Raw genomic sequence first — 13,926 nt, 5'->3', positions numbered from 1 at the left:
AAAGGAGTCAAGAGTAATTTTTAACCATATCAATTTTCTCAGTGCCAGAAGATAAGGCACATCAAAGAATAGCCGGTCGATAGACGCAACAGGATGACGTTAGAGGCAGGATTAATGTGGTAGGTGCTCGTATATTTGGGGAAAATCGACTCGGCAATAGGAAGCACCAGCTCATAGTCACTCATCTATTTCGTAATGCTAATGGCTAGTTAGCCTTGGTCAACAAACCCATGTCTGCGGTCTACGGCCCGATGTTCCCATCTGCCTTTATTGCTACCACTACAGCTTCTGATTCGCGCACACAGGAACGGCGACAACGGCGGCCAGCTAAGAGAGGCAGGATAACGTTGACTTGACGGAATTGACCAAGATGGATTGAGGCGCTGTGCAAATGTACATACACAAGCTCAAGAGAGAAGCAGCGGAGGTGGAAAAGGTGGCCCGACAGCAGAGCGGTAGTTCCCTTTGTTGGACACCTCGACATAACAGGTGTACAAGCAGGTACACAAGAACGGTCCTTTCTAAGCGCCATAGCAGTAATTTCCAGCCAGTTAGCATGTCGTTTCCCCAGAGACTATGAGATCCTAGCGGATGGTTACAAGCTCTGGGCTTAAGTCGTCGATACAACAGATACTTGTTCAGCCATGCACTACACGCGAGACCACTATTTTGTAACAGCTAGGGTACGGTTCAAGTGAACATGCTTAGGGTGTCTGGCGACTATAATCTACATCAACCGCAGTATCCGCGTTGTCTATGACAGTCATATATATACGCAATACAATGTATTCATTGCTGACTGCAGGAAAAAAAGGAAATCTAGCTCAAAAAGTCCATTGACCGCTGCTTCTTCCGTTGGCTAACGAGTAGGATGTTCTTGTTGCTGGTTGTCTGGATAGATTATAGAAGCTGTCCTAACCATGGGGACTTCGTGTGCTATAATAGGACGCCTCCGACTTCTCACTAATGGCCTCCAATTTGGTGGGGTGAGGCTTGAGCAGGGTCACACGGATGCATCCTGGAACATCGGGATTTATCTGGCAGCAGGAGTAGCGGTCGAGTAATCTGCGCACCGAATGCAAAGGCGCAGCTTTTAGAATGCCGTAGACGCCATACAGCGATAGCTCGACGCTTTGAACGATGTGTCATGATCGTTATTGGTTCTTGTACAGTCTTCAATCCCCAAAAACCGAAGATGTACCTCATCGTTCCTCGATGTGGCTTATGCGAACGCACGGCAACATCGGGGATATTTTATAAACCAAATCCTAGATAGAGTCCCGCTGAGAGTTAGTATATAGTGCAGGGAGGAAAGAAAGAACATCTTTAGCTCTCATCTAGGAAGATCTATCCCGAACATTTACGAGCAAGACAGCAGGAAGAAACGAGCGCGTTCGAAGCTTAAGGTGCATTTGACATAGGGACTTCGTTGGATCGCAACTTGTTCGCATTTGTAATTGCTCTCCGATTCTGACATAGAAATCCCTATACCGCCTTCGTTGTGCTTAGGCGCGTTGTCTTGCCCCCTTCTGATAGTAACTGGCGGGAAGCTATCTGTATGTGACAGCTTTGTTCCACAATCGTTGTCAGCCATAAAGATAAACGAGGTTTCAAAATTATTTCGGGGTACGATGCAGCTGGAGAGTAACTACAATATCTTTAATAAAGTCCAAGAAAAGCTGCGGTCTATTATAACAAAATAGAGTAAATACATTAAAATAGAGTTGATACGATTCAGAAACAATAGGTATAGACACCAAAAGTGATTGAAATACGTTTAAGCTCTGGCCTGTTTTCACATAAGCATATTCATATACGCGCTTGCATGACGCTGCCGCAATCTGACGATAGCTCAAGGACATATTATTTTATTACTCTTAATGGGGCATAATATGGTTTCGGATGTAGAATTATTTTAAAATCCAGTGACAAACTAAAATATATAAGACCAAATAAAGGGTACTCGTGCTTGGTCGTACAAAAATCTAGCATGCTGATTAAGGCGATTGGCGGTCACAGCTTCGTCCTCAACGTCAAGTATCTATGCTGGATACTTTGACAAATTATATTACAGGTGTTTATACGTGTTAGTTAGTACCGACGTTACTATTGAAAAGGGTTTTTTAAGAATTGCACGGTTTGTATAACTGTTTAATATAACAGAAGGACATACATCACTTGCATACCCGCCCCATAGTAGATGTATGTATTATGTTACATAGTCACGTTTCTTTTTTAATAACAAATGTTTGTACCTTGGAGCACATGTTTTTGCTCGAAGCATCTAAGTAGTTTTCTTTAATGTATTTCTTAATAAGTTTCGGACGTCTTTTTTTTTTCGTTCAACCATATTTGATGCTTCAAAGTTAGTGAAGGATTTTGATAAAACTCTTCTATTAGGTTGGTCGATCGGCGCTTGCGAAGAGGCTAAAGCTTCTGCTGACACTCTGACTGCATTAGGTAGCAATAGTAGCTGTTACTGGCTATTAGACGATGCCATAGCTATCATTGGTAAAGCCGTCCATGATGAGTCAAGCTCTTAACAAGCGTTGCGTTGTTGACGGAACAGCTCGGCTGCTGTAGAACCCCTGATCGCGTTTCTGTCAATAGGAGCGGCGTGTCAACGGCTAACTCTTGGCAGGCGGAGCATCACCGACGGGGATAAATCACCACGCGGCAGAAACGGTACCATAAAGGTACAGGCTTAGCTATTCCATCAAACCAACGAACCAACATGGCGAGCAGCGGAGGGACAAATCACCAGGAATCCAAGACGAGCGAAAGAGAGGAACACCCAGACCAAGACACGTAAACGAACACGGACAACAATTAGCTTTTTTTTTCGCCTCTCCTACGTCCATTGCCATGACTGTTATCTTGATGTTGTTATCATTAGGCGCATCCGAAATGGGCCGGAGGGCTGGTTCCTTCCTCTCCGTCCTAAGCTTTCTTTTCCTTCTGTTAGCTCTATCAGAATTGCCTGTTTGTTCACTTGCGTAGTAGGGCTCCTCTTTTTTCCCGTTCCCGCCAACGAAGCCGCTGGCAACGGCCAATGGCCGTTCTGCCATTCCTCTTAACCATCAGTCTGCTTTGAGCCAATGGAGGGAGGAAAGCTGCGTGGCTGAACGAAGATAACGCAGAAGGTGAGATGCAGACGCCGGAACTACTGCCTGCTCCATAGCGTTCGCGGAGTGCATTGGTCTGTATGATAGGGTGGCCCTTGAAAGGGCAAGAGGATGGAATAAGGTGGAACCAGACGCGATGACGATAGTAATTGGCAGCGTGAAAGAAGTGGAAGGGATCTTCCTAGACGAAACGGATAGCTATTCGATGGAGATAGGCAACCCGAGATCTGCGGTGATCTGATTTGCAGCTAAGTTGTCACATTCGGTTGAAAAAAACAAGAAGAAAGGAAAGAGACCTAGATTAAGATTAGCTGTTACTTGAGACCCACTGAAACAGTAACAGAACAGGAAAAAACGAGCGCTGGTCTTTATTCGCCAAAACAAACGTCGAATATAGTACATTAATCGTATAGAATAAAACATAAATTGTACTGTGCCAGGGGCATTAGCCCTGGTGCTCTCTAAAATAGGAACATAATTGCCATCTATATAATATTTAGGTTTAGTCACCGGCCTGTCTACCAGAAATATACCACAGAAATGCTAAAGATTACGATGTTAATGTTCAAAAGTCTGGTTTTTTTTTGTGAAAATACAATAAGAGCCGTGGATACATGGCGTCTACAGGTACCTATCAGCTACATTAATCTGCGGTATTTTTATAAATATAACAGTAGCGTATTCCGAACGTCTACCAGATAAAAGATGTTGAATAATTGTTTAATTACGCGGCATTAGCAGATGTACGAAACGCGAAGTTACTGGTACGATCGTTTTGAATACGAAAATTGAGGGTTTGAAGATCACAGAGGTCTAAATCTGAGAACCTCAAACAGGAGAAGTATTTGCTTCGTTCTTAGAAGCTTTCGAGTAGCGGAAAGCATGGCAAAGCGCTCTCTGTCGGCTCAATATGAGACTCCTTGCCATTACAAAATTGTAGGAAAAACATTGACGTTCAGAAACGAAGAATGAGTTCTCCACAGACTGGATCCAAAATAGATGGGAGCACGTGTAGCATATTCTGAAGACGATTTATGCAACCATTCCCAACTAAAAGCCCATCTGCAGCACACAGCCTCCTTTACAAGGCATACTTCGGCCAGTGCAGTCTACTAGAGAAGGATCAGTCCAGAGAACAGCGACAAATAAAATAGAAATCCCATACATACTTTAGATTTATGCCTGTGAGGTTTTGATTGCTTCCTTGCCTTAAAAGAAGCGCAGCTTATCCTGTCGTCGATTCTCTCAAACTAGTCATCGACATTAGAGTTAAGTATGACGATGCGAGCCACAGAAGAATGCAGCTGTTGGGAAGCGAAGTAGGTAAACAACAAATGGTTGCTAGTGACTTCGTTTCCTCATAAGACGGCAGACTGAAGCGACTTATTTAACAATTAATGTAATACAATTGGATTCAGTTTTCCATGACTCCGTACGGAAATCCGTAACAGATTTGTATGTAATATTATATATATATATATAAAATAAGATGTAATAGATGAGACGCTCCGGTAATTCGTCTCAAGAGAAAAAAAAACTGTTGCACAAATAATAAAACCAATGCTTTGCTACTTTGTAAAACATTTGTTTCAATTGGTTCTGCCGTTCTACTAGAAACTCTAGCTCCCAGTGATTTTGTCGTAGGCGGTCGGCGTGCATGTGTTAGTATGTTTATGTGAACACCTGTTTACCTATTATTCTTATTTATAAATGGGTTTGTTCCGTTGACCTGATCGTAAGCGAGATATATATTCAGAATCTGCTATCTCTGAACCCACTCAAAATGTATTTATAAATAATAGCACAGACCTCGTAGTCAGCCAGATATTTACACAAGTACATTTCGCTATGGGTGAAATCTATTGTGCGATTTGTGGACAATTCAGTATAACCTTGCGATCAGAAACCTACAATCGATGGCTGCCTACTAGACAAATCAGGCCTCTGGGTAAGCCATGCGTTTAGTTTAGCAGCTAATATAATTTAGGCCTTGGTTAGGAAATTAATATGATCAACGGCCAACGATAACGGCTACACTGCTTAGGTTTGCACTGCAATCCATCAAAACCAACAAAGGTTCGCACATGGAATGCCGAACATCAGAAGTTTTATATGGATCAGATTCGCGTATTGTCCCTTGTTTTCAATGCCTCTAGATAAACATTGAACAAGGACGATCTTTTTAATCCGAATTTGGGGGCATGCTGTTTTCGTGTCAGTCAGAGATTCTAGCTGCTTAGAAATGAATGAATATATATATATATATATATATATATATTCGTTTGTCTCTTTCATATATGTTGACCCTTTTGACTAAAACAGCGACGACATAATTCAGCCTTTTGATTAGCAAATATTGATTTGTCACGGGCATATCTGATCAACGACAGCATTAGTGAACAGAAAAGGACAAACTATATTGATCGGTCATAGATTATAATGGTTGTGTGACTACATTATCTGACGTGAAATTCGCAGGAGCCCGCCAAATACGAAAAGGATATTAGAATTGGACAAAATCGAGGATAGCAGAGCGTCGTAGTGCCATGACGAAGAAGGATAAAATCGAATCGGACTGGGTTGTTGTAGCTGAATAAGAAAACCAATGAGAGAGCTTTACCCGCCTCGGCAGGAGGGACGACAAACTTAGTAATTTAAATTAAACAAACCTCTGTTCCTTCGGTTAAGCCGGTGTTGGTATTTAGCTATGCACCCCCCCCGCAACACAAGCACCCACCATGTTCAACGGCTTCGACGGAGACGTCCGTAAGTGCTACAGTCGCAAACCGTCAGATTCAAAAGACAGGAAGCAAATGACATGAGGCAGTGACTAAATACAACAATGAGGAGCATCTCTTCAGCGGGCAGAAAACTATGCATCGAATGAAACACCATGCTCTATCGCATTTCCCATATTAACGCTAGTACAATGGCAAACTTTTTTTTTGACTTGAGTCACTCATAAGCTGTCATGCTCAAACTATGCCCCTATGTGGAGCACGTAATTGCGCTCCAGTTCTGCGGTCAGCAATTTGACTATAAATCGAGGTTTTCCGTCCATTTTCTTAGGCAATGCATACAACGTAAATACGTATACTATTTGTGCAGGTTAGTGAAGCCATAACAAAAAAACCATAAAATATACAGAAGTAGTTTTAGGCAAATTTTTAGTGATATTTATTTAGGTGAATGTGCTATCTTAAACTAATTTTTTTTTTTCAATACCTTGTTAAATATTAGGTTGAATTCGAAGTAATTAAATTATTTGAGACAAGCTTGGCAAGCTAATTAAGTTGACAAACAGGCAAGACCACACTAACTAATATAATTCTGGTTGATGAGCGACCACCCCCAAACGTAAATATAACTCCAACTTACAATGAAACATAGGCGAACGCATAGTAAGTTGTACGGCCAAAGCGCGTTCAATAAACAAACGGAGGCATAATGGAATTAATACATGCGTATCTAAGGCCTTGAGCGAAAAAACAAGTCCGTATTGGTGAAGGTTGCAAGAAACTGAACGACATAAAAGGAGCACAACAATAATCAGCTACCGGCGTGGCAAATCAGACTTGTGATCAATTTTTTGGAAGCTTGTTGCAAGTATGTTGTGTTCTCGTAGTTTGCTGGTTCTCATATGGCTGAACGACATTGCCATGGAAATGATACGCTGAGAGCTTTACAGACATTTTTTATACGTCTTGCGAATTCACGTCTTCTTGCGAATCTTTTTTGCGTGGAGCTATATTATGCTTGAACGCAAGCGGTATTGTTTGGCGATACGTCAACGTTTCGTCTCGCTTTCTAGCGCGCGGTGCTTTTCCTTCGGGGAGCAAGTATTCTATGGATGTAGCTTCCAACCCGGGGCTCTACTGTCCAGCCAACTCCACTTCATTTTTTTATTCCTGAGTTGTCCCCACCTTTCCACTTTCCTTTTATGTACAAGAGCTCTTGTGGACTAAAAAAGCCCGTTTGCTATATCTTTTCTTCAAGGTTCCCTTTATCGCTGTGTAGATCCCACTGGCTGCCGTCCGACATTGACGCGTGCGAGGCTAAAACGAGAACCTCGACAGAGTATGCCTGCCTCAGTGACGGCAGCGACGATAGCCTGAAAGGGCGCACCAGTAGGCGACGCAGCGGTGTCGGTAAGATGATAACGCTTTCTTGGAATGAGATCTCGCCGCTCGTCGGCGGTGATGGTGCAGACGAGCGGCGAGACCCGAGTTATCCGACAGAAGACCAAAAACCACACACCCGGCTCAAACCCAAGGCGGCCCCGGGGATACAAGGCGGTAGGGACAGCATCGTGGGGAACCCTCTGTCTACACCCAACGAACGTAGTCTAACGTCTTGGAGAGAAGTGTCCCAGAGACAGGAATGGAGAAGGACGCGATCTTCACTGGGAGGCCTGCGAGAATGGCGTGAAGGAGAGCGGCGCCTATACAGGAGGAAACAATTCCGTACGAGCGTGCGCTTTTCCCGTCGGCGTACATCTGCCAGTATTTGGCCGTTTCCCTATATGTGCATAGTGTGATACGGCTTATTTCTTGTTCTTAACTGTCCTCCTTGCCGTTTGCAGTGGCAATTGATACAAGTATTTTCTCGCTATTTTTCGAAGAAACCATTCGATTGTGTGTGGTAAAACATCAGATGACTGAAGCAGCGGCAAGAATCTTTAATATGCTGAAATTGCACTGTCCCACCTGCAAAGCTAGTAAAATCATGTGTTGCGTATTATTGACACGTCGGACTCATGTATACAGGTAGGCTTAGATTCTTAATCTTTCTGACTTCGGACTTTCGGTGGACTTTTTTTTTATCATCTACGGCCATTCCTCATAATTTATTTGCCTTAGTATTAACGTTTTTTTGTATTGATGTGTATTACCATGTATTTGTTTGTTCCTGAACTATAGTTTCAAGCTTGGATAGTGCAGCTGCCAAACGTTTGGCTCGAAAATTTAACGCACGAAAGAACTGTCACCGAAGTAAGCCGAAGTAAACCACCATTGTGAATATCGGATCGATTTTATAATTACTGGCGTTGCTACCAAAGTGTATTACAAATAGTTGCGGCAATATATTCAATATTCTTCTCGTTCAGCTAGCTGAATTGATATGAATTTGGAAAAACGCAAAAAAAAAAAATAAAACAATGGCCATAAGCAAAAATCATAATTTCTTATACTAACCAGGTTCCTTAATCGCCACGTTTCTGACACGCTAGATAATGAACGCAATTAACCTAGCGCGCGTCAAATTCGCTGGGCCGCTGTAAATTTGGCACTTATTTTTCGAAAGCCAACTTAACGATCGCCTTCCATTATTGCAGGTCGTGTAACGCGCTCCGGACAAACACGTGTTGCGCGCGTGCACGGTCAGGCAGAAAGGACCGTGCGGGTTTTTCACCTTTCGGGCTCGTATGTTTCTATGTCAGCTTTAGTTCGCATCTCTGCCTAGCAAAAGATGAGCTTTTCTACCTAGCTAGGAGGCGAGCAGAGGGTTGGGCAACTAGGGGCAAAATATGCAGTGAAGTTGATGGAAACGAATCCACGGTAAGGCAACTTGGACCGTATTGAGAAGAGACGAAATGCTCGTGAGACGGGAACAAGGAATGGGTGATATCTAATCGCTCGCCGCATCACTCTAGACCACCCTGTGTGTCTAACGCCACTTGCGATCTCCCTTGGCAACGTGCCTCCTCTCGAGGAACCTCACAATGCTTCTTTGACTTTTTCCTTGTCCTCCTTTTCTTCTCCTACGGCCGCTCTCCCGTCTCTCCATAACTGTTCCACAACTTCAAGTCTAAGAAGGCAAGACAAACTGAGAGGAAGCTGAGAAAGAGCCATAGAGTAAGAGTACATGATGTTGTCGGTGTATCGCTCGTTCGTGCCCGTCAACGTTGGTTGATTGAGGTGGAGCCCGATTGCCCGATAATAATGAGTGACAGTTAGTCTTTCATAGGAAGTCCTGGCCCAGTAGGGTGCATGTACGGCACACATCGTATCTTTAGGTGCATGAGGCATATGCATCTATTTAAGCGCTATGAGTGGTTGGCGTATTTATATACGATGATCATCGTTTGAGGCTACTGTTGATACTGCTGCCGCCGCCGCCGCCGATGATGATATAGAGTGGCTAGCCAACACTATAGTCGTTCGTAGTTTTCTGTAGTCGCTATAGTAGACGAGCGATTGTGTCCGCGCCAAGGGGAAGGCAGGATATCTGGTGCGTATACGATAAATTTTGATGGTAGGATGCTCCTTCTTCCCCCTGGAGAAAGAGCATTCTATCTTCGTCACCGTCACTGTGCGGACCGGCAGCATGCTTCTCGTCCATTTGACTGGGCGGGAAACGTAGCGACGACCAACTAAACAGGGAAGCAGATAGACAGGTCACGACTGCGACGCAATGAAGACTCACTCAGTGAAAATCAGAGGCCGCCAATGGTGTAGCACACATGCGAATCAGGACCGCTTATAGTACGACCAACTGGCAAAGAAGACAATAGACAACGCTGAGCAGTCACAACGACGAGGTGCTGGTGCCATGATAGCTGCGGCTGTTTCTACTGTAAACTTTAGCCCTTGTCGCCGCACGAAATCCATCCCGTACAAAGCGTGATTAACATCAATAACAACCTGCATATCGAAGCAACCCACTACGAGTCAAATCATATTAGGTGAGTTTGCCGTTTCTAACCAAGCGATGCCCCTCCCTCTCTAGCAGCGTTCCTCCTGCTTAGGACGTCTCCTGACTTCTGACATAATAATCGCGGGAAACATAGCGAGGCGTAGTCGACTAGTATAGATGTGCACAGCAGCTCATTCTTTCACTTATACACATACACTCATGGCATGTACATATCTATAATGGCATTCTTATCATATTGACGCCTACGCATTGTTACTACACATAGAATGTTTGGTCGCATTTTTAAAATCTAGAAATGTATTTATTGCGTTGTCGATCTGTCAAATCGTCGAAAATGTATTGACGGTTTTCCTAGTTAGATGACGTTGACCGGCGTCAATGTCGTTTCAAAGCTGAGGTTTGACAGCGGTAGATTGTTAGGCTGTTTCTATTCAGACTTACTTAGGGTAGATCGCCTCGAAGATCACTGAAGCTCCTGGAAACGTCTGTTATATTCTTCAATGATTTTACGATAAAGACACAAATACTGCCCAGACGAATGCAAAAAATGTGTGCTATTTATTTTACGGGTGCTTTATCGGCAGAAGATGGTTCCGTCGCTTTCATTTTGCGCGAAAGACGCTTCTTGCAGGGGTGAACCAAATTACGAACAGGTTGACAAAATTACTGTATCAATTGAACAGGACTGTCAAAGTATTAAGTATCCACCCCCCAAACAGTCTTCAAGCGCTTGAAGAAAGCTGATTACAAACAAAAGCTCGATTTGTTTGAATTCCGTGCGAAGCGACGCGAAATAACGCGAAGACAGGCAACTAGAGCTATTGATAACGGGTGATGAATAGGCGATTACATATGGCAGTAATGTGCAAATTTACAAAGAAAATGTTTTACATACTGTGGAAAAACCCAGCCCGACGTCAAGCATCATGATACCATGTGTTTGGTGGGACTGGAAACGAATCATGCATGATCAGTTACCGCTACCCCCTAGCAAATGATTAACTCGCAGCCCTACCAACAAGGCAACAACTAGCCACTGACCAGAACAGACAACCGGAAAAACTGTCTGTCACCATGAGAATGCTATCCGATAAAAAATGACCCAGGTGCGAAATTTTAGTGCATCGGCCGTATCGTGCGAATCTCGCACCATCAGACTATCATCACCTGTGTAGGTTTCTGCAGAACCCTTCATTTAGCGTTCATTTAGTTTCAACGAAGAGATCCAAGAATCATCTATAGTCATTTTTCGCCCAGAAACGCTTTGTCGTCACGGGATTATAGTGTAGTAAAGAGCACCAGGAGATTTCTAAACAAAACAATATTTATCTAGTTTAGTGATATTATTTAGCGATATAGAAAATGTTTGCTTCGAATTCGGCCTCAAAATGGTCAATATTCTTGCTGAAATCTAGTATACCTCTACCGATTTGTGTGTTTTGTAGTTGTCATCAGAATACGCTTTGTAAGACGAACAAATTGAAACCTTTCCACATTTAGTTAGTCTCTAGACAGGTGTTTATCTTGCTTACTCAGATCCTACAGACTTTACCTGTGATTTTAGGTGTAGATAAATTGGATTTGAAGAGGAGTGAAATATAATATCGCGTAATTGAACACGTTGTTTTTAATAAGGCAGTCTAATCATTGCCCGAAGGTACAACGGCCAGCCTAGAGGTACCTTGCAGTACAAGGTAAATCAAGTGTATTTTATGTTCCGTAAGGGTGCAATTAATTTTGTTAGCAGTGCTTGAAATACGTCGTACACAGGCAGTTATGATCCATGAGCCAACGCGGGATACTTGTAGACCAGAAGGTTCCTTTAGAGAGAGGTCCTTCCCAGTTCGTGAAAATTTGCTAATCTCCACAGTGGGCGTTGTTTAATTTTCGCCAGTTCGGTTGAATAGTAAAATACACTCATAATAAAGAAGACAAGAACAACAAAAGCTGTTCGAAATGTATTTGAATGCGCCTTTTGTTTGTCTGGAAGCAACGCTGCCTGAAAAATCAATATCTCAATGTTTCCTAAGTAATTGACAGCAAACAATTTGACTACGGACGTGAAGTCGCAAGGACAGAATGATCGCTCTGCAATGAGCTTCGTCGAAACAAATTTTTATCACACAGGATGCCATTGTCATTTGTTTGTTAAGGGAACTATATAAAAAGTTCTGCACTGCAGATACTTGCGTTTATCACTACAGTTAGTAGTAGTAGTATAGTACTAGCTTTGACTATTTTGAGTTTGATATACGATTTTCTTCTTAAAGAAGATAATTCACAGCTACCTATCTACATAGGGTCAAGTTATTAAGCAAAAGGAGCTTGATACAACAGAAGTTTACAGTGAACACGATAACGACGATGAGAAATAGATGGCTTTTAAGTTTGACCCAAGAAAAAGCTTAAGAACCACTTCAACAGGCGGATAATTTAAATTTCTTCAAAAATATATGGATATATTTGGTTAGTCGACCCGTACGTCGAGACCCTGCGAGACCCCTGTTTGTGGACTAAGCGAGAAAAAATCCTTTCATCGTCTTCTCGGTCGTTTTTCCTTTTATATGATTATTAACGTCTAGTGAAACCTGGAAATTTTATATATATGTATCCACTGCGTTCAGCCGAGTAGGTTAGAGTAACACGTACAAAATTTATTAGCATTATACTTCGCGCTGAAGTTGAACAGTTCTGAAGCAGAAAAGTTAAAAAGACAATAGGTTATCCGCGGATCTCTTGCAGCCTACGTAAATATCTGCTTTAACCTAAATGAGAATAGTAACGGTAGGGAGAGGAAAGGGGAACTAAACAGCAGATGATAGTAGTAACTGTAGTGTAAACAAGAAGAACAGATTAAAATATGGGGACTCAGAAAATGTATTACTGCAACTTTGAGGTGCAGCTTTCGTGACAATGTCATTTGAAAACAGTGCGGAATAACAAAATACGAACAAAACTTAGACGTTTTAAAAGCTCTACATGTCCTCAAAGGATTACTCCGCAAAAAACGTTATTTGCCACATTAACTATTGCAGAAATAGCCATCTAGGAGGAGATAAAAGCTAGGAAGGTCGAAAATAAATTTTTTGACGCTGATACGGTAAAGGTAATGGTGTTTTGATGCACAGGTTCAGGGAATTTATTTCCGACCCAGATGAGCACGTCGAACACAAACAATTTCGATCATTATTTTAGACAGTTAAAAATTTTTCTTGCGCCCTAATTCGATGCATAATTGGAACATGTGCGTTATTGCGTCTGAACAAAGTCACCTACGATAAATTGTCTTTTGGCACTATTCGATTGAAATCTATCTTACAGGTCGTCTCTATTAATGTTGAAAACGATTTCTAAATAATACTTATGGTTTATTACCACGCTTATAAGCGAAACCAAACAAAACATTTCGTGTAGAAAAACCAGGTCATATAGGCGCCTTTCATACATGATTATAACTTAAGATATTGTATTCCACGTTACATTGTAGATAAGTTATACGTACTCTGTTCCTTGAATTTTAGGTTGTTCAACCATAAATATATTGTTACCTGATACATTCGGATCACTCTCTGTCGGAATATGTACAGTTAAAGAAGTTGTTAGTGTAACTGTCAAACTTAAATTATAACTCTGTTCTTATTATCTACTTCTGGTTTGCTAGGTAAAGACGGCTTCAGTTTGGCATCGTCATTTACTGTGTTCTCTTAGATTATTATTTATTCAGCTTATTATTAGGTTTTATATTAGTCAAATGATGGGGTAACTGTGCAGGCCCAGATAACTTGGCAGTACGCAGCTGCTTGTGCACAAATACGAGAACGGATCCGTCAGGTTAGCTAGTATCGTTCAGCAACGTACTTCATGAGAAGGGACTACGCAACTGGGAAATCTCCATTCACCTTCCTAAGTGACACGCGCGGTGGAAAAAAGGAAGTGTTTCAAACAATCTAGAAAAATCAAAAGTGGTCTTTCGTTTCTAAGTTGAACAACAATATCATCAAGTACGAGAGAATGCGCGAAAAGGTCAAAGAATAGAAGGGGCACACGATATAGGGAGCAGGCGCAAACGCTTGCATTATTTCTAGCGGCTGCTGCTGTGATTGTTTCTATCTCTGCAGGTCCATCTGTCCGTTCGTTCGTTCGA

Source organism: Varroa destructor, unplaced genomic scaffold (genome assembly GCF_002443255.2).
Source record: "Varroa destructor unplaced genomic scaffold, Vdes_3.0 BEIS01000001.1, whole genome shotgun sequence".
NCBI classification, from domain to species: Eukaryota; Metazoa; Arthropoda; class Arachnida; order Mesostigmata; family Varroidae; genus Varroa; species Varroa destructor.
The sequence above is the reverse complement of the archived record's forward strand: the minus strand, read 5'-3'. Positions refer to the sequence as shown.